The following is a 20,372-nucleotide window of genomic DNA, read 5'->3' as shown; positions in this document are numbered from 1 at the left end:
TATAGGAGTTATGAGATTGATCACAGTTCGTTATCTTCGCCTTTTAATAGTAAACTTCATTTGGTTAACAATAATGTACCGCAATCTTTGTTTACAAAACAAATAAAAAACTCTAATATGAGCTTTGAACAGTGATACATTAGACCGTAGGTTTTGATCATTTAAAGTGAAAATCAAAATTTTGGGGAAAATCGTGAATCAGTCCCTCTCATTCTCCTAGGCACCTGATATGTCCAGGGGTCTGTGTTTGCCAAACTCCTTACTTTGTATTCCTTGTAGTCGTTATAAGATTGATCATTGTTCGTTATCACTTCACCGGCAATGGCGACATCTCCATGAAAAATTCTCGAGAGGGACTTTGAAAGGACATGAACACGATATTTTTTAATATTTACAATGCTCAAATAAGATATTTCTAATGGTCAGAAAAAATCTAAATGTCAGTTGTTGAGATACAAGCGAGATATAGCATTCGCAATTCTTTGTTATGTAAACAAGGCTCGAACAAAATAACGAATAGTGATCAATCTCACAACTCCTATAAGCAATACAATATAGAGAGTCGGGTAAACACGGACCCCTGGACACACCAGAGGTGGGACCAGGTGTGTATGAGTAAGCATCTCCAGTCGACCGGTCACGCCCGCCGTGAGCCTATATTTTTTGATCAGGTAAACGGAGTTATCCGTAGTCAAAATCAGTGTGCCAAGAACGGCCTAACAATCGGTATGAAACACGCCAGACAGTATTTGACCCAATGATAGGTTGTATTGGCAAACTAGATTGTTATAACGACCATAGAATCTTCGAAGTGCTGACTTTAAACGAGACTGTTGAAACCCCTGCAAGAAGAATTTGTTTGTCAGTAGCCTGCCTAGAGTTAAAAACTGATCATACGCAGAACAAGCTCTTGTGTATTGAATCATTTGAGAAATTTAGACACAATTTGCAGGTGATAATGGAATATTGATATTGGAAGTTGTATTGTGAATTAGCTGGACGTTTCGAGTGGTTAATAATGCCGTGTCCTACTACTTAAGCAATAGAATATATAACGAGAGCTTACCTTTAGCGCGGCGTTTTCCCCCTTATATAACAGGTACCGATAAACGGAACTATTTCCAATGCCAAAAACCATTGATTTTTTCCCAATTTTGAGACTAAAAATTCCCTATTTACTTGCCGAAAAATAGACCGCTGACATCGTAATTTACTTAGTCTGAAACGTTGTACGAGTTAACTGAAATGCTCACTTCCGGTATTAAATCGAAAGTACAGATCATGGCAATGTGTGTGTTTTGTAGAGCTACGACGATTCTAAAACGAGCCTACGACGATTCCTCATGTCTCACAACAGCAAATATTGCCGTAAAAAGTTTGTAAAAAGATGACTACTTCTTGTTTTCTTCTCTTTTTTTTCTTTTGTTTTAGTTGAAATCATTTGCCGATACATTGGTACTATAAAATTCCCAAGTTGTTCGATTTTGACGCTATTTTTCCTAAGTGAATGGGTACCAGTACCAGTGGGTAGAAAAAAATCGCTGTTAAAAAGCAAGATCGTAATCTTATGAAATTCAACACAGAGGAAAATCCCGCATAATGTACCTGGACCTATTTGCATGTTAAATGTAACATTTAGGTTTCAAATTCCAAGTAACGACAAATAATGCTCGTTATTTCAAGTTTGCTAATACTTTAACTGTTAGTCTACTAATCTCGTGGGGATTCGGAAAATAGGTCCTCGGGACCCCTTGCTTGTCGCAAGAGGCGACTAAATGGGGCGGTCCTTCGGACGAGACCGCAAAAACCGAGGTCTCGTGTCACAGCAGGTGTAGCACGATAAAGATCCCTTCCTACTCAATGGCCATAAGCGCCGAGCATAGCTCTAAATTTTGCAGCCCTTCAACGGCAATGGTGATGTCTCCATTTGAGTGAAATTTTCTCGAGAGGGACGTTAAACAATATTCAATCAATCACAGAAGGGCTAAGATTATATGATTTCCCTTTGACTGATTCTATTTATTAAAGTACTCGCTGTTTCATTGGGTTTCTCTTGTCTGGTATAGTCAAAGTCGGTGTGGATTGTTGAGCCTCTGACAATCTCTTTTGCCTCCTAATCTGATAAAACGATCTCGGACTCCTGATCTGGCGAGGAGGGAAGACTGTCCAGATAGCTGATGAAGCCGAGGTCCTCCAGAGTCGGTGTCGGGTAATACCAGTCTGAAGGAGCGCATCTGTTGATGGGCTTGACCTGTGTCTGGAACGGATTAAGCGAAATATACATCTATAGCAATCAATCGAATATATTAAGATAAATATTGACATGATTTTACACTTAAAACAGTGCGACATTTAACTCTGGACACGACAAAAGTCCGGAGTTTCGCCAACCCTTTTATTAAGGATACAAATAAACCCTTTACAAAAAAAGATGGGATTTTATGTCCACAAGACATGCACCAACATTTACACTTGTAACTATTGTAGTTTTTAAGATATTTCACCTGAAATCAAAAAATCCCATGGGATTTTGGAGGGATTTTTAATCCCACTTGGGGGATTTTCACTCCCACCAAAAATCCCATGGGAGAAAAAATATAATTTCTCCCATAGGATTTTAACTCCCATTTTTAAATTCAAAATGGGATACAATGTCCCATAGGAGAAAATGTCCCATAATGAACATGAAATGGCAGTGAATATCCTATTTGAGCATGAATGGGAATAAATATCCCAAATAAAACACAGGATGGGGACTTTTATCCCATGAATATAGTAATAAAGCAGAAAATTGTATCTTAAAGAGTGTTGTTTGTCATGATTCTTAAGAATGTACTTGCAAGCTAAGGAATGACATTAACTTTATATCTAGTAATTACACTCCTAAATTCTGTAGACCTATACATGTGTTAATGGATAAATGTCTAAACAACATGAGAAATTAAATTATATTAGAGCTCTGCATTACTAAACTCTTTCCCATGCAATTTTAATTGTATACATATAACCCTATCACAAAAATATTAGAATAAAATTGAACGGTATTAAATTATGCAGTTAGAACACTAACTTATTTACATGCAGCTGTTCACATTCACTATTTACAACCCTTTACAGGTCGTCAGGTGTGAATATTCACAGGAACCGGTATTTTTGTCTGTAATGATAATAGTAGGCCCTATGGTACCATCCCCAATGAAAAAAATAACCCCAAAGGAATGGCACCATTTCTTACTCAAAACTTCGCTTCAAAATAATTCGAAAATTCTGCTTTTATCGTCCCCACCCCAATTGTCATTCTGATTCAGTAATCCCAGTGCTTTTATTAGGGGTGTGTGGTATATACCCCTACTCTTATCATTATGTATAGGCTAAATTACCGGTTCCTCTGATATGTTGTGGAATTTTGGAATAGCCTAGCTTACAGTTACAATTTGTTTACAATATATTAAAATTAGTGTTAATTAAGTTTTTACGGTGAAATCTGCTACTGCTAGATGATGCTAAGTTGTTTCGTGAACCGAATCAGACATCTCCAACAAGATTCTCGAAGATTTAACAACACAAGAATCATTTTACAAAATGCATGCTTCGGTCCATCATTCTCCCTCTGACAATCACATTCATTCTGAAGTCAAAGTACTTTCTCCTATACCTTAAGCGTCAAAAAGACTTTGACAGGTAAATACGAATAAACGGTTAACAGACATCTCGACCCTGAGAAAGTTCAGTCCTGGATGTTCTAGTCCAAAAAGAAGTATGACCCAATCTTATGCATTAATTTATTAAATTTCCGGTTGAGCAACACCCAAATCCTCTAGAGACATTGTTTACAGTTATATGACATTACCTAAATGTGTGACACAATACTAATCCACCCCTGCTCAAAGGGGCATAAGCACCGAGCATAGACCTAAATGTTGCAGCCCTTCACTGGCATTGGTGACGTCTCCATACAAGTGAAAAATTCTCAAGCAGGACGTTTACGTTTTTGTTTTGTTTTTTTAAATTTTGTTTTCATTTTTTTAAATGTTAAACATGAAAAGTATAACTGAATCTGTGTTCACAACCAAAATTTTAACCTTCTGGATGCAGGAATAAAATTTTAGCCTTCATTCTGTGTCATGTAAACAAAGACTGGAGTCTTTTTATGTTTACATTTAAGGTGGCTCACTACACCGGGAAATAGTTTCTCAAATCAGTACAAATTGATTTAATATTTTAAAAAAGATCTGATGATATACAATAAGTGTGTATGCCAAAAACAGCAAAAAATGCAAATTTGGATAAAAACATGATTTTCAAAAATATTATTTCAACACATGAACAAAAGACTGGTGGATTTGAGCTCAAGATCTGTAGTTCACCAGCCCAATGCTCTCTCTCTCTCTCTCTCTCTCTCTCTCTCTCTCTCTCTCTTGCCCAATGCTTTATTAATTAACCACTTAGCTATGGTGTTATAGACGAATAAATCGATCAATACAAATACTTTCCCAAAACATTTAAATCGTCATCTTGTAACATAGTGTCATGAAGCTTTAGTGTAGTGAGTACCTTAACAAACCAGTGAAATGTTTAATTTTGTAATTGAATTTTCAATGCATCTTTACTTTTGCACATGCAATTTTACAAAGATTATTCAATAAAGGGTAAAAAAAAACAACACTTAAAATACTTGTTTTTGATCCACTGTAGATTTTAGGAAAATATTAGATACCTGGGTCAGAGAAATCTAGACATCATTAAATGATAATGAAGTATTGTAAAAAAAAAAATTAAAAAAAATTCAAGACTCTCCAATATGTTTGCAACTAGGAGAAATGGTCACAAGCTATTTTACACCCGCATCCCTCTTGGATCGAACCACTATAACTTTTAGGATAACAATAAATCCTCTCCCAACAATGTGCACATCTGCAAATGGCAATGAAGCATTGTACAAAGTTTCAAGTTTATCAGATAATCCATACAGGAGGAGAAGCATTTTAATGCACAATTTAAGACTTTGTGACAGACAGACTTACAGATATGGACAGAAAGTACAAAAACCATATAATTATATGAAATGATTTTGCATGTAAAAAGTACATGAAGTGCACAATTATGATTTAAATGTAATTATCATTTTTATTAGGAATTTAGATGTCTCCTCTTTTTGCAAACAATTACACATCTATATATGAAGATGACATATATAGTGAGCATATAAAACACTCCTACCAAAAATGTAAACAAATATGTGCAATGCGAGTTTGAAAAATATGTATGTCTTAAAAAGTGATTGACTAGATATCAGGAAGCAAGCAAGCTCACTCCATGTTACTGTACTACAACTAACTGAAATTCACTACATTATCCAAAATCCACCCAAAAAGAACCAAAACCTACCAACACTAAATACCAATATATATCCATGTGAGGTCAAGGTTTCAGGAGTGAAACAATGTGTTTTTTTAACTTTAAATCATTATGTTTTACTTTTGTAGGATATTCATAATGTTGAAATTGATTTAAAGCAATCAATTTTCAATTGGAGATACAAGGTACATGTATGCACATAAATGTACCACCCTGAATCTCATATCATACCTTATTATAGCTGGCAAAATTATGAAATGAAATTTAATGTCACCACAGAATTTATAATTTCCATTTCTTTCTCTCAATTCACATGGAGACCTCCCTTTTTAGAGTCTTATTTTCTTTTACTTGAATGTTCTAAATTGAAACCTAAGGAATAATAATCTTGGAAGAAAAATCTACATGAAAATATTTTCTACTTTGAGAAACAAAATGACAAACATAACTGTTTTAAATGTAAGTCAGAAATAGAAAAATAATTCAATTCAATGCACTTACATATGTAATTGAAAGAAAATTCCTTTGAGTACATGATTTTAGAATGAAAATAAGATTGATTAATATTCAAAAAAGTATTTCAATTTCTTCAAAACTTCGATCTTCAGATGATTTTCCATCCATTGACACCCCAAATGTATGATCACACACATTTAGCAGGAACATATATTCCTCATATCTCCTTCACATAACACTTGACTACTTTTGAAATGCAATTTAAGTCTTTTTAGAAATTAACAAAGATGAGTGTACAGATTCATACCCTAGCTGTTGATGATTGCTAAAACTGATCACTACTCAAAACTCTGAAACAAATCTTTATGGATTATTTTTGTATTTCACACACACACGCACACATACACGTACATGCATACACACATCAAAAATATCAACAAGACACTGACCTTACCAGTCACCTGAGTTATTTAGTTAAAAGTATTACTAACCTCAATATGAATGAAATCTATATAATACAGTAACTTTTCTTGCTCTAGGCATGCATTTATATGCTAAATTCTAATATTCAGTAGAAGTATAATATAAGGTGTAATTCATTCCCCCAAAAGCGTCTATACTGATGAAACATTTTACAATTATAAACTTGATATACACTTTTTAACACTATTTGGATCTGACCTTGAATCAGAACCCTGGAGTTGCAAGCGTCACAATTTTTGTACATCTCTTTCTGTTTTTCTTGACAATGCATCCATCATTTATAATATTCTAGTGTCAACAAAATTAAAGAAGGATTCTTTTAAATCATAAAGACATGTGATTACTATGACCATTTTGGTTCCATCTATTTTAAAGCTAGTATCAAAACCTTTAGATTCTAACATGTATATATAAACTGTGTTTTTAATTATCAAATACCAAAACAGAAAAACCCCAAAAAACCAACCAACTTTTATCTATTGATCTTAATCATAGTGTTTTATTTTGATAATTTAATTTACAGATACATCTATAAGTTGTCATCATGTCATTTAATTCTATGTTATTGTTGTATTCCTCTTCTTGCCCTTGTAAAGCACAATCTGATTAAAATAAGATCTTTGATCCGCTCCGTTATTGTTATAAATAAGATCTTTGATCCGCTCCATAACAATAACGGAGCGGATCAAAGATCTTATTGAAACGACATAACAATAACGGAGCGGATCAAAGATCTTATTTTAATCAGATTGTGTAAAGCACCTTAGAGTAATAAACTGTTTTATATAAGGCTGCATGTATATAAATTTTATTATTATTATCACTGATCGAGGTCATGAAATTTACAATTACCTGTTCCTTCTTTACCTAAAAGCATCAATAGCATTAAGGAAGATGTTATCTAAATTTAAATGTTTTACACATAAACACTATATATCAAGTTTGGTTCCTCCTGGAGTCAGAATTTCTACCCTAGGAATCATGATATTTACAAGCTTGATGTTTTGTTTACTCTCACAACAGAAGCTGACCACTAGCAATAGGTCACATGAGAGAATCAATTGACCTAAAAATCTATTAATTAACATGATTCAAATGTTTTAATCTTTATATCCATGATAAGATATTCTTTATATATTTTATATTGAATTCAATTTGGTACTTTGACCTCTTTATTTTCAAAATAATTGGAATTATGTCTATATACACACATGTGAGAGTTGGCCTCCATGTGTCCAATGAAGAAATTATGAATAATGGAATGACAAAATAGTGATTGTCTAATGCTTACAGGGATGGATCCAGGAATTTTTGAGAGAGGGGAAATTTACCATTAATTTTGGTTATCAAGGGAGGGGGTCCACCCTCAAAATGTGTTATTTTTACTTTATTTTAGCAAAATTTCCTGAACCAGCACCCCCTCTGGATCCACCACTGGGTTATCATTTACTCCTTCATTCTTGATTACAAACCTAAGGACACTAAATTGTAATTTCACATTTTTTTTTAATTTGACAATATTTCATTATCACACAACAGCAAAATTATGAAAGCATATACATGTACGTACAATAATAGCAAATTGATTGTTCTGACATATCATTTGATATACATATATATTCATAAGAAAATTTGAACTATCATGCATATTATAGATTATCAGTCATCAAGTTTTTGTTGTGTTTTTTTTTTTTTTTTTTTTTTTCTCAAAGTAATTTCACATTTTGAATCTTGCTTATTAATTGATATGTTGATATGGAATCAAATGACATGCATGCACGCAGAAGCTATGTGAAAAATGTCAGATCTTGTGTAGCAATTTGTAAACCCAATGATTACAAAGCCTATTAGTATTCTATATCAGTAAAAGAAAATCCTATTTTAATTCATATTTTGCAATAGATATGATAAAAGGAATAAGCATTTAATAATGATTATCAAAATCTATAGTTTAAAATTGAAAAACAATCTCATAAAAAATATAACATATATTTTACACATGGATTTTTGTAAACTTTACAAAAGGAACAGATTTCCCCCCTGAATTTATATAAAAATCAGCATTATGTCCTGTGACATTTTGTTATTATGCTTTAATAAACTTCTAATATTGACTTTGTCCTTGCATGGTCATTTTGTTCATTTTTTTATATCTGTACCCAGGTTTTGTCTTGTGACTTTTACCCCAACTAATCCCTTTGTGTATAATACACATGGGATGTTCTTTACAGCTCAGCAAGCCCCTGGCTTTGTTTCTCATTGTTCCTTATCTACAATTACTGGGTGAATGACTTTGTGAGGTTGTAATTTGCCATCTAATACTTTTATAAGCATTTCATATCATGATCAACATATCATGCTATTTCAGTCAATATTATAAATAATTCATTTGATACATAATATGTAATATTGTAGGCTTATATGGTGATATTTGGAAAATAATGGCAAAGCAATTCTCAGCATGAACATTGAAAATTATGTTGCAATATACATCACCCAATACAAAGGCAAAGGATACATTTTAATTTTTACGTTTAAATTCATATGAAATATTATGAAATTCATAATCATGTGAATGCATAGCTGCAGAACTGTAGCTCTCTGAGAAAATATTAATTGGTACAGATCTGTCCCAATATTTTCTCAGAGAGCTACAATTTTGCAGTTAGTGAATGTGGTTAACTTATACTACCATTAAGATATGTAATCTCTTTCTAATATTTGTTTAATTTGTACCTTTTTCATATTGTACAACAAAGTATAATTTAATGCACATTAATACTCGGATTATAATAATTTTTTTAAATTATTTTTTTTAGGCTTAATTTTTTTTTAATTTATTTGTACAAATAGAAATTAAGTGCATCATAATATATACTTTTAAAGGTAAGATGTACAATTGATATATATAATCACTCATACCAACCATTCATACTCCACTCAAACATTTCAAAACTATGGATTATAAATTTTGATTAGTGCAAAATTTGTTAATTTCTATAAGGTAATCTCAAATCTTTTAAAATCATTTTAGTGACTTTTTGGGCTGAAACACTTTTAAAGCCAATTTAAATGGTCCAGGTCAAGCATATTTTGCTTTTAGGCCAGATCTTTGTAAGATCATTTGTGCACTTTGACAATTACTTCTAAATATTCGGGCTAGTATAATGAAGAAGTATGGATGTTTCAATTTTCATTAACATTTAATACCAAAACCATATCTCCTCTGCTTGACCAAAAAAGCCCCCCCCCCCTCCACACACACACACACACACACAGTGAGGTCTAGATCCGCCACTGCTTAATTTGTGATTTTGGGGCGAAGTTGGATCAATTTCATTTTATGAACAGGTCCAGTGGTACGATGGATTTTTCATTTTCAAGACAAATTAATAGAAATATAAATTGTTAGCCAGTAAAAAGAAGTAATGATTTAAATCAGATACTTGGAACAGTGTTGATGTTAACAGGGACCTATATACTAGTTAGTATATAGGTCCCTGATGTTAACTTATGAAATTCTTATATTGTATACAAGATATTATCCAACTAACAGATAGACTTTTGCAATTATATCTTATGCATTATGAACTGTAGCTAAACAATATCACTATTAAATTCTTATGTCCATTTCCATGTAGTTGGGAATCAAGTAAGCTTTCCTGGTTCCGATTTTGATTTAATTTTTATTTTGTGAACATAAATCAATATTAATCACAGGAACCGGTAATTTTGTCTGTAATGATAATAATGAGTCTATACGATACCACCCCCCCCCCCCCCCACCCCCGTGTTTTTATTAGAAGGTGGTATTGAATACACCCGTAAATATCATTACAGACAAAATGGTAATATATTTACAAGTGCACTTTACGTATTGTTCTCCACGGGCAAGGGCACCGGAAGTATGGATACATGTATTTAGAGATTGGCCTTCTACTGGTATATAATAAAATGAATTTTATTATACCGGTAGAAGGCCAATCTCTATACCGGTAGAAGGCCAATCTCTAAAGCTTACAAAAAAGCGTGAAACGATTACATAAATCGAAAGAGGGATGAAATAGACTACGAATTCATACATTTCAGAGAAATTATTCCCACCAAAAAAAAAATATGAAAAAAGGTGGGGGGGGGGAGTAATATCCATATTTAAGGTGCCTGTGGGCAAGGGCGTATCCAGGAATTGTTTAAAGGATGAGCGGATTGCGACCCAAGTTTGTGCCTATTCCGCCCCGGCCCCAAAGATGGGTGAATATCGCAAACTGGTAAAATGACCAGTTTTGTTTAAAACTATGGAAGTAAAGTGGAGTGACTACAACTCTCTCGATCCGCCACTGATGAACAAGAACTACATTACGGGGATTAGGAAGCACAGGGTTCATTCAGAATAATTGTAATCTTTAAGGAAATCTTCGTGGAGCACATTATCGCAAATAGTTGCTGAAATTGAACCTTACCATAATTCCGCCGGCGAGGATTGCAGCTATTTTCACTTTCACATCGCAGGAGGTGCGTTTGATGAGCTAATCAACTTATGCAGACAGTATCTCCTCATATCTACATGTACAGGGGCGGATCCAGGAATTGTGGTTACGGGGCGCCCCTTTATGAGGCAGTGGGTCCATGGCGAAGCCCTGGTTGGGGCCCAGGGGGCGAAGCCCCCGGAAACTCCTGGGTTTTACAAATTTTATGGGGCTTGAAATATTTCTCCTATTTAGTCATTTGTACTACATGTATTTTCTATCATTTTAATAAGGTGAAATTAATAAAATAAGGGTTTTTTTTTTGGAAAATATTAAGTTCTCCCAATAAAGTAATTAAAAAAATTAAATGATTTTGTCATTTATTTCTCCGCCTGCGCTCCCTCTAAATCCTCCACTGGTGTATATTGCAATAATCTACCAGAATATACTGACACCTTATAGGTGATACTTCATTAGTACAAATGAACACCACCACCACCACCATCCCCCCAAAGGGAGGGGGTGAGACTAACAACGAAAGGGGAAAAACACATTCCGCAAATTATAATATACATGTAACAGGCTGTCTTTGCATTTAGTCCGAGTGATTTCAGTTATCTTTTTAAAAATTCTATATATTGATTGCAACACAAACATCCTATTATAATTACATGGCGATGATAAAGTCTCAGTAAGTTTCCACAAAGCTGAAAATTGGTATACACCATATTGTACAAACTGATACAGAACTAAAATATTGCGGAAACTTATCAAAACTTTGCGGTAGACTATCAGTATAGCAATGTGCATACTAAAACAGAACAGTTTCTGCAAACCGAAATTTGCGCAAACTTGATCAGCTTTCAGCAAATTTTCGTTGCGGAAACTACTTGAAAACAACGTAGATATATCAAGTTTCAGCAGGACACACCAAGTTTTTGCAGGGAGAAAACTTTCAAGATGAAAAATGAGTGCGGAAACTTGACGAAAACCACTTGTACACCTAAGTCTATGTAGTGAAATTTGTATTTTTCATCCATTTGTAAATTCCATGTTTTTAATGAAAAGAACTTATAATAATTAACATTAGTAAATACTATGTAATATTGCAGGTAAATTTTGTAGGGTATATAAGCGAGTGGGGGGGGGGGGGGATTCAGACCAGCTTTTAGTGTTAGGAATGGCATGCTTTAGTCCCAGTTTGTGTTACTCTGAAGTGAAGTCCCAATTGGTTATTAAAATGCACGTACATAGATCTATACATTTCCATACACCTATATTCAGTGCAACCCCCCCCCACCTAAAATTTTCAAATTTAAGGTAAATCGCGGTATCTTGTTTAGAAAAATGTACAAAACGATAAAAGAAGCAATAATTTCTTCCACTCCCGGAGAAATAATTGACAAAACCTTTTGATTTCTTGCATTACTTTATTGGGAGAACTTAATTTTGTTCTAAAACCCATAAAATTTGAGTCATTTTATTAATTTCACAAATGACTAAATAGGAGACATATTTCAAGCCCTGTAAAATCCCGGAGCTTCCAGGGGCTTCGCCCCCCTGAACTCCACCAACGCTTTCCTCTGGATCCACTGTGGGCCTCAAGGTGGCCCCCAGACCCCCTGCCTCATAAAGTGGCGTCCCCTCCCTTTAACCGCATTTCCTGGACCCGCCCCTGATATTACGAAGTTCATACAGCCCGAATCATCGAAGCTTAGACTGGGTATTTTGAATTGAAGATTTTAAGATTTCCAAAGCGCAGTTTGACAAATAAAAACGGGTGTGTAATGCTCTAGTATGAAATTATATTGGAAAAGAAGAATCTACACGCGTGCACATGCGCATGCCTTTCTGCTGTCTGACTGGCTCTATCCTTCAGACTCTCGCGTTATAATCTAGGGGATAATTGAATTATCTCTCAAGATCCATGCAAATGGCCACATTCAAGTAACAGACAATTGTGTAGTATTACATGAATTTACATTTGTTGATTTTAAAGAAAGATAACCATGAATTATGTATTGTATTCAGAGGCGGGTGCAATATTTCAGTTTGGGGCCCGGAGAAATTGCTGGGTGGGTGGGTCTAAAGACCGCCTTTAGACCTCAGTAAGTCCAGGACAAAGTCCTGGGTGGTTCCAGGGAACAAAGCCTATGAAAGCTCCTGCTTTTTTCTCTCTTCTTTTTATTGCAAAAACTAGCACCAGTACTCTCGAAAGTATTTTGATTGCATATCTCTATTCTTAAAAGCTGTATATTTGGCATGCGCATATTTAATATACATTAATGAAAAAAAAAGTCTAAAACTATATCGCATTAAAAGTGTACAAATTAAGTTTACTTAGTTCATTCCCAACATTGGGTGCATGATCTTTAGTTCCTTAGAATGTATTAAGTACTAGAGACACACGTTACATGGATATGAAAACAGACTCAGTTTTGATTGATAGGATATTGTTTAAGTTTCCTCTCGAGAATTTTTCGCTCATATGAAGACGTCACCATTGCCGGTGAAGGGCTGAAAACACCCCATAATTCCGCAATTGAGACTGTTAGTTAACTCTATGATAAAATTTAGAAGATATAAAACAGAAAGAATTTTGATACAAGTAAAAAGTTTCATATATTTTTGGAAAATTATCTAGATGTGCAATATTTAGGATTAAGCTCAATAAAAATCCGAAGTATGTAACATTTGATAAGGGTAATTTTCGCATGGGGCTTGATTAGATCGCGTCGTATACGTACATTTAATGACAGAGTGAAATTTTCAGTGTTTTTATTGAGGAAAATATGTGGTTGTCATAGACAAAAAACTCCGCACTTTTATCGTGTCCAGAGTTAAATGTCGCACTTTTAAAGGTATTTTGTTGATTAGGAATATGCATTGATTGATCACTATTTTACGATCAAGTGTTGCATCTATATATTTTGGAAAATGAACTATACGTGATGGCTGGTCGAGGGGTTGGGGAAAGGGTGGGTGCTTTGATCAGTCCGCTACTAAAGTTTTCCTAGTAATGAAGACAGTATTAGTTCTTCATTGTAAAATCTATTTCCAATATCAACCATAACTATTTCAACTCCAGTAAAGCTTCCACCAAAAATTACAACAAACAACAAATCATCGATACATAAATGTTCGAGATTATGTCTCTAGGTAGTGTAAAAAATAACAACGAAATCTTTTTTGGAAGCGGAAGACCATAATGATAACATAGATAACAAAAAACCCATATATACTAGACTAGATAGGTTAGGGTCAATGGCTTATGATCTCGTGTCTGACGAAGCGTAACGTGTAGAATTTAATAGGGTAGTTTGTTAATTGGGAATACAAAATGACTGACTAGTGGGACCACTATTTTTTTATTTATTTAAGTAGTGTCAAGAACATCGAAATCTTCCGTTGGAAACGGAAGACCTTAATGATATCTTATTCAGGTTTCCATTTGGGAGCAGAAGACCTTAATTACAAGACTTGTTCGGTTAGGGTCAATGTGTTATGTTGTCGTGTCCGACGAAGCGTAACGACTAGGATTTAAAAGGATAGTTTGTTAATTGGGAATACACAATGACTGACCAGTTGGGCCACTATATTTTTTTTTATATCCGAACTAAACATCGTGTGATTATTTCCTGTACATATATGAAGTATTGAAATTGTACATTGTTTTGAATATCAGGGACTAAGTAGAGTGATTGATCAGTATTTTCCGTTCAAGTGCCATTTCTATCTGGTCAAAACGAGCCTTTTGTCAATTTTGGACCATAAATCCTGCAGGAGGAGGGGTGGCTTCTGCTCCTCCGCCGCTAAAGGTTTTTTTTTTTTTAATTTCAAAATATTCAAAAATAAACACCGCACGATTATCTTTTCTAAGTATTTAAATTATTCAAAATGTTAACGTTGTCTATTTCAACTTTCAATATAGTTAGGAAGCTAAGTGAATAACGCTGAATATTACCGCAGATATCCATTGACTTCATTTACCTCAATAAATCAACACAATTATATTTATACGTTTACTTAAAAAAAGTGGCGGATCCAGGGTGTTAAATTGCAATATGAATACTTTACTTTTGAAGAAGAAAAAAATAGAAAACCCAAACAAATAGAAACTCCAAATAAACAATGAAACATACTAGTAAAGATCACAGGAATTTATCACGTACAAAATCAGTATCTATAGATAGTATTAGTGGGTTAGTGTCTGACGAAGCGTAACGGTCAGGACTCAATGGTGAAGTTCGTTAATTGGAATTACACAATGACTGACCAGTGCTTTACGTTCAAGGGTAAAAATGGGCCACTTGTCAATTCTAGAAATTGAATTGTGCGAGGGAGAGGGGGATGTTCGCTCTCGGTCATCCACCACTAAAGTTAATAAACATCATATGATGAATTCCTTAACATGTATATATGTAAAGTATTCAAAATGTTAACATTATATCTACTTGTATTTTAACTTCCAATAATGCAGGGCCGTAAATTACATGGAGGCGGAGGAGGCAGCTGCCTCCTCCAACTTTTGAGCCAAAAAAATTAAAATTTAAACTTCATTAGAATTTATGTTGTTTCCAATAACTAAGAACATGATACCTCCCTTAAAAAGCATTCCAAATCTTTCTTTTAGAATGAGTTAGTCAAGTAACATCTTAGAAGGCCCTAGAATCAAGGATTTTGCACGAAACGTGTTCAGTGTGCACAAAATGTGCTCAGCGTTTGGGGGCCTGGGCGGCCCCCAGACCCCCGCCTAATTTCATGCCTCCTCCAAATTGAAGGTTAATTTACGGCCCTGTAATGTTACAATGATAGATGAGTACCGCTGTTATAGGCATCACCAAAATTATTTAGGTAGTGGCGGATCCAGAGGTTGGAATAATGATAAATAAACCCTGACAAGACAACCCTGATATATATATATATATATAAATGTCCGTGATCATAGAAATGTATCACATAAAAAATCGATGACTAAGTGGAATAACAATTAATTGTCAATGATACCAGGTTTTCATTGCGAAGCAGACCTTAATTACAATAAACAAGTACATCCATACATACAAGACTAGTTCGGATATGTTGTCATGTCTGACGAACCGTAACGAGTAGGATTTAAAAGGGTAGTTTGTTAATTGGGAATACACAATGACTGACCAGTGTCCCCACTACATTTTTTTTTATTAATTTCCGAACTAAACATCGTGTGGCTGTTTATACCATACAGATATGATATATTCAAATTGTACATTGTAGAATACCAGGGACCAAGTAGAGTTACAATGGGAGTAGTTTTTTTAATTGGAAGTACACAATGACTGACCAATATTTTCCGTTTGAAAGTGCCATTTCTATCTGGTCAAAACGAGCCTTTTGTCAATTTTGGACCATAAATCCTGCAGGAAGAGGGATGGCTTCCGCTCCTCCGCCTCTAAAGTTGTTTTTTCTAATTTCAAAATATTAAATAATAATCCTCGTATGATTATGTATCCTAGATATTTAAAGTATTCGAAATGTTAACGTTGTTTATTTCAACTTTCAATATAGTTAGGAAGCTAATATTAAGTGAATAACGCTAAATATTACCGCAGATATCCATTGACTTCATTTACCTAATTAGTAGATCAACAGCATACGTCTACCTAATAACTGGCGGTTCCAGGGGGGTTAAACTGCAATATCAATACTTTGCTCTTGAAGAAGAAGAAGAAGGGGGAAAAACCAAACAAATAAAAACTCTAAATAAGCAATGAAACATACGAGTAAAGATCATAGGAATTTATCACGTACAAAATCAACTCACGACTAAGTAGTGTCAGTGGCAACATTAACGGTCTGTATTCAATGGTGAAGTTTGTTTATTAGAAATACACAATGACTGACCAGTGTTTTACGTTCAAGGGTAATGTCTATCTGGTCAAAATGGGCCGCTTGTCAATATTAGAAATTGAATTGTGCGAAGTAGGGGTGGGGTGTCGTTCTCGGTTATCCACCACTAAAGTTAATAAACATCATAACATCATATGATGAAGGCATGCCTTTATATATATATATATATAGTATTCAAAATGTTTATATTATATCTACATTTATTTTAACTTTCAATAAGTTAGAATGATAGGTGAGTACATGTACCGCTGTTATAGGCATCACCAGAATTAATTTAGCTAGTGGCGGATCCAGGGGGTTATTATAAGAAGTAGGTATAAAATCGTTGTAACGGTACATGTACTTTGCTTTTTGAACACTGATAAATAAATCAGATAATCCTGATATATAAATGTCCGAAATCATAGAAATGTATCACAATACAAAATCGTTGACTAAGTAGTGTCAATGGATTGATTTAAGGTTTCATGTCCAACGAAGCGTAACGATTATGATTTACGAGGGTAGATTGTTAATTAATTGGGAGTACACAATGACTGAACAGTGCTTTACATTCAATAGTCGTGTATATCTGGTCATTAAGTGGCTGGGGAAATAATTAGTACTATGCGTGAGGGATGGGAATGGGACGGGGGATCCGACCATTCGCCACTGAAGTTATAATTTGAAAAATAAACATCGTATAGTTAAATTCTTTTGCGTATACAAGGTATTCAAAATATTAACGTCATCTATTTTATCATCCAATGAAATTAAAATGATAAGACTGTTGTAACCACACAACTTGTGTAACTAATTAGTGGCGGATCTCGGGGTTAATACATTTGTAAGTAGACCTAAAAATTTGCGATAACATTACTTTGCTTTATGAGTAAAATAGTCTACAATATTCATAAAACATTGATACACAAATGTCGAAAACCATAGAAGTTTATCACTATAAAATCGCTCGAGATGTTTAGAACACTTAGAGCCGAACTTCCCTAGAGTCGAGACGTCTGTTAACCGTTTATTCTGACACGCCTGTCAAAGTCTTTTCGACGCTTAAGGTAATGATAGCAATCGGAGAAAGTACTTTGACTTGAGAATGAATACGATTGTAGAAGGGAGGGAAAGATGGACCGAAGCATGCATTTTGTAAAACGATTCTTGTGTTGTTAAATAATCGAGAATCTTATTTGAGATGTCTGATTCGGTTCACTAAACAACTTAGCATCACCTAGCAGAGTTCATCTTTCACCGTAAGCACTTAACACTAATTTTAGAACATGTAAACAAGTTGTAAGCTAGGCCTATTCCGTAATTCAACAACATATCACAGGAACTTTTAATTTAATATGTAGTAATAATACTGCTACCCTTTATAAAACCACAAGGATGGTGGGTGACGATAATTTTAAGAACTTTTTTGAAACGAAGTTTTGAGTGAAGTATCAGCCCTTGTAGTTCCCCCCCCCCCCCCATAGCAGCTGATTAGGGGATGGTACGGTATATGGTATATACCCACACTATTATTAATACACTGACAAAATTAACGGTTCCTGTGAACATATATTTTAACACCTGACGACATATGAAGGGTTGTGAATAGTGAATGTGAGCAACTGCATGTGAATGCACGGGCAATGGAAGTTGATGTAAATAGATACATGTAGTATCATGTGCATGTGTATATATTTATACATGCACATACTATATATTTACATTAACTTACAGTGCCCGTGTGTGAATGAGTATTTCATAGTGTTCTTGTCTGCTTGTTGCAATAATATAGTCCCGTCCAATTTTATATGAGTATTTTTGTGCAAGGGTTATATGTATACAATTAAAATTGCATGGGGAAAAGTTTAGTAATGCAGAGCTCTAATATCCTTTATTATCTTTCATGTTTTTTAGACATTTATTCACAAACACATAGGCCTACACATAAAAGTTTATAATTACTATATATATTTAAAAATTAATGTCATGCCTTGGCTTTTAAGTACATTTTAAGAATCATGACAAACACCACTTTTTAAGATACAATTTTCTGTTTTATTGTTATATTCATGGAATAAAAATCCCATCCTGTGTTTTATTTGGGATATCTATTCCCATTCATGCTCAAATAGGATATTTACTGCCATTTCATGTTCATTATGGGACATTTCCTCCTATGGGACATTGTATCCCATATTAAGTTTAAATATGGGAGTTAAAATCCTATGGGAGAAATTATATTTTTTCTCCCATAGGATTTTTGGTGGGAGTGAAAATCCCCCAAGTGGGATTAAAAATCCCTCCAAAATCCCATGGGATTTTTTGATTTCAGGTGAAATATCTTAAAAACTACAATAGGTACAAGTGTAAATGTTGGTGCATGTCTTGTGAACATAAAATCCCATCTTTTTTTGTAAAGGGTTTATTTGTATCCTTAATAAAAGGGTTGGCGAAACTCCGGACTTTTGTCGTGTCCAGAGTTAAATGTCGCACTGTTTTAAATGTGTATCATACACCGTGGAATCGGTTATATTCGAGACAAATAATTTTCATTAATTGCCAAAATTTTAGTTTCGCTAGCATGCAATTCCGTGGATAGGGTAGGGTGGTCTTAGTTTGACCGATTATGTTTACCATGTGAATTTGAAACAAATATATCAACCTATGTCCCTTGGGGATCCGGGTTCATTGCCGGTGGTGAAGTCTGCAAAATTTAGGCCAATGCTCGGCACTTATGGCTATTGAGCAGGGGGATGTTTATCGTGCCACACCTGCTGTGACACGGGACCTCGGTTTTTGCGGTCTCATCCGAAGGACCACCCTATTTAGTCGCCTCGTACGATAAGCAAGGGGGTACTGAGAACCTATTCTAACCCGGATCCCCACGGGACAGGTATCAATATGGAATGGTGGATTCTGAGGATGACTTCCTGTTCTCTCTGTAAGTTCTGTTTCCTTTGTTCATAATAAGCTTTTTGATTTTGCAAAATGCAGACCTCATAATATTATTGCATGATATATAGGACAATATCAAAAAATGTCTAGGTTTGAAATGACACATTTCTGGAAAATGAAAGTAAATGAACATAATTTATTTCAACTTTATTTCAATTATACAACATTAAACTACAAAAATTCCACAATGTGTTGAAAAGAAAACGTTACTTTAGAGTGAAGATTGTCCTTTAACGTATGTCACTAAACTAAATTATGTCCATCCTGTTACTTTTATCAAAAGAGCTGTAGAATTCTAATTTTAAAAAATTCTTTAAAATTTTTTTCACATTCTACCAAGGAAATGAATATTTATCACTACATATCAGAAAAATTGTGATCTTTTGTATGAAAAAAATGTTTTACACAATAATGAAATATCTCATGCTGTGTTAAATAAAATCTTGGGGTTCTGATTAATGACAGTGTCAAGGAACCATATAAAAAAAACTTAGAAAAATTCACTTACTTATTGTTCTGGCAGTACAAATAAAGATTTGCATCAACTTGATTTAACAAGTGCCTTCTCAAATCAAATTTAATCATAAAATTGTACTTGTAACAGTAGGGACTTTGAAGTAACAGTAAGGACAAGACAGTAACAGGATGGACAATCATATCAAAAATCTAGACAAAACATGAGATAGAGTCTTTATCTGAAGATGAAGTGAATCAGTTGTACATTTATGCAGTGTGAATTAATAGATTTGATCATTTGCCAAGGTATTTGATGACCTTTGAAAA

General features: G+C 34.3%; 1 pseudogene; it reads right to left on the bottom strand.

The window, feature by feature from the left end:
• Positions 1 to 2,113: 2,113 nt before the first annotated feature.
• LOC125660271 (uncharacterized) overlaps positions 2,114 to 20,372 on the bottom strand; it is a 22,652-nt pseudogene continuing 4,393 nt past the window's right edge.

Source organism: Ostrea edulis, chromosome 9 (genome assembly GCF_947568905.1).
Source record: "Ostrea edulis chromosome 9, xbOstEdul1.1, whole genome shotgun sequence".
Classification (NCBI taxonomy): Eukaryota; Metazoa; Mollusca; class Bivalvia; order Ostreida; family Ostreidae; genus Ostrea; species Ostrea edulis.
The sequence above is the reverse complement of the archived record's forward strand: the minus strand, read 5'-3'. Positions and strand labels throughout refer to the sequence as shown.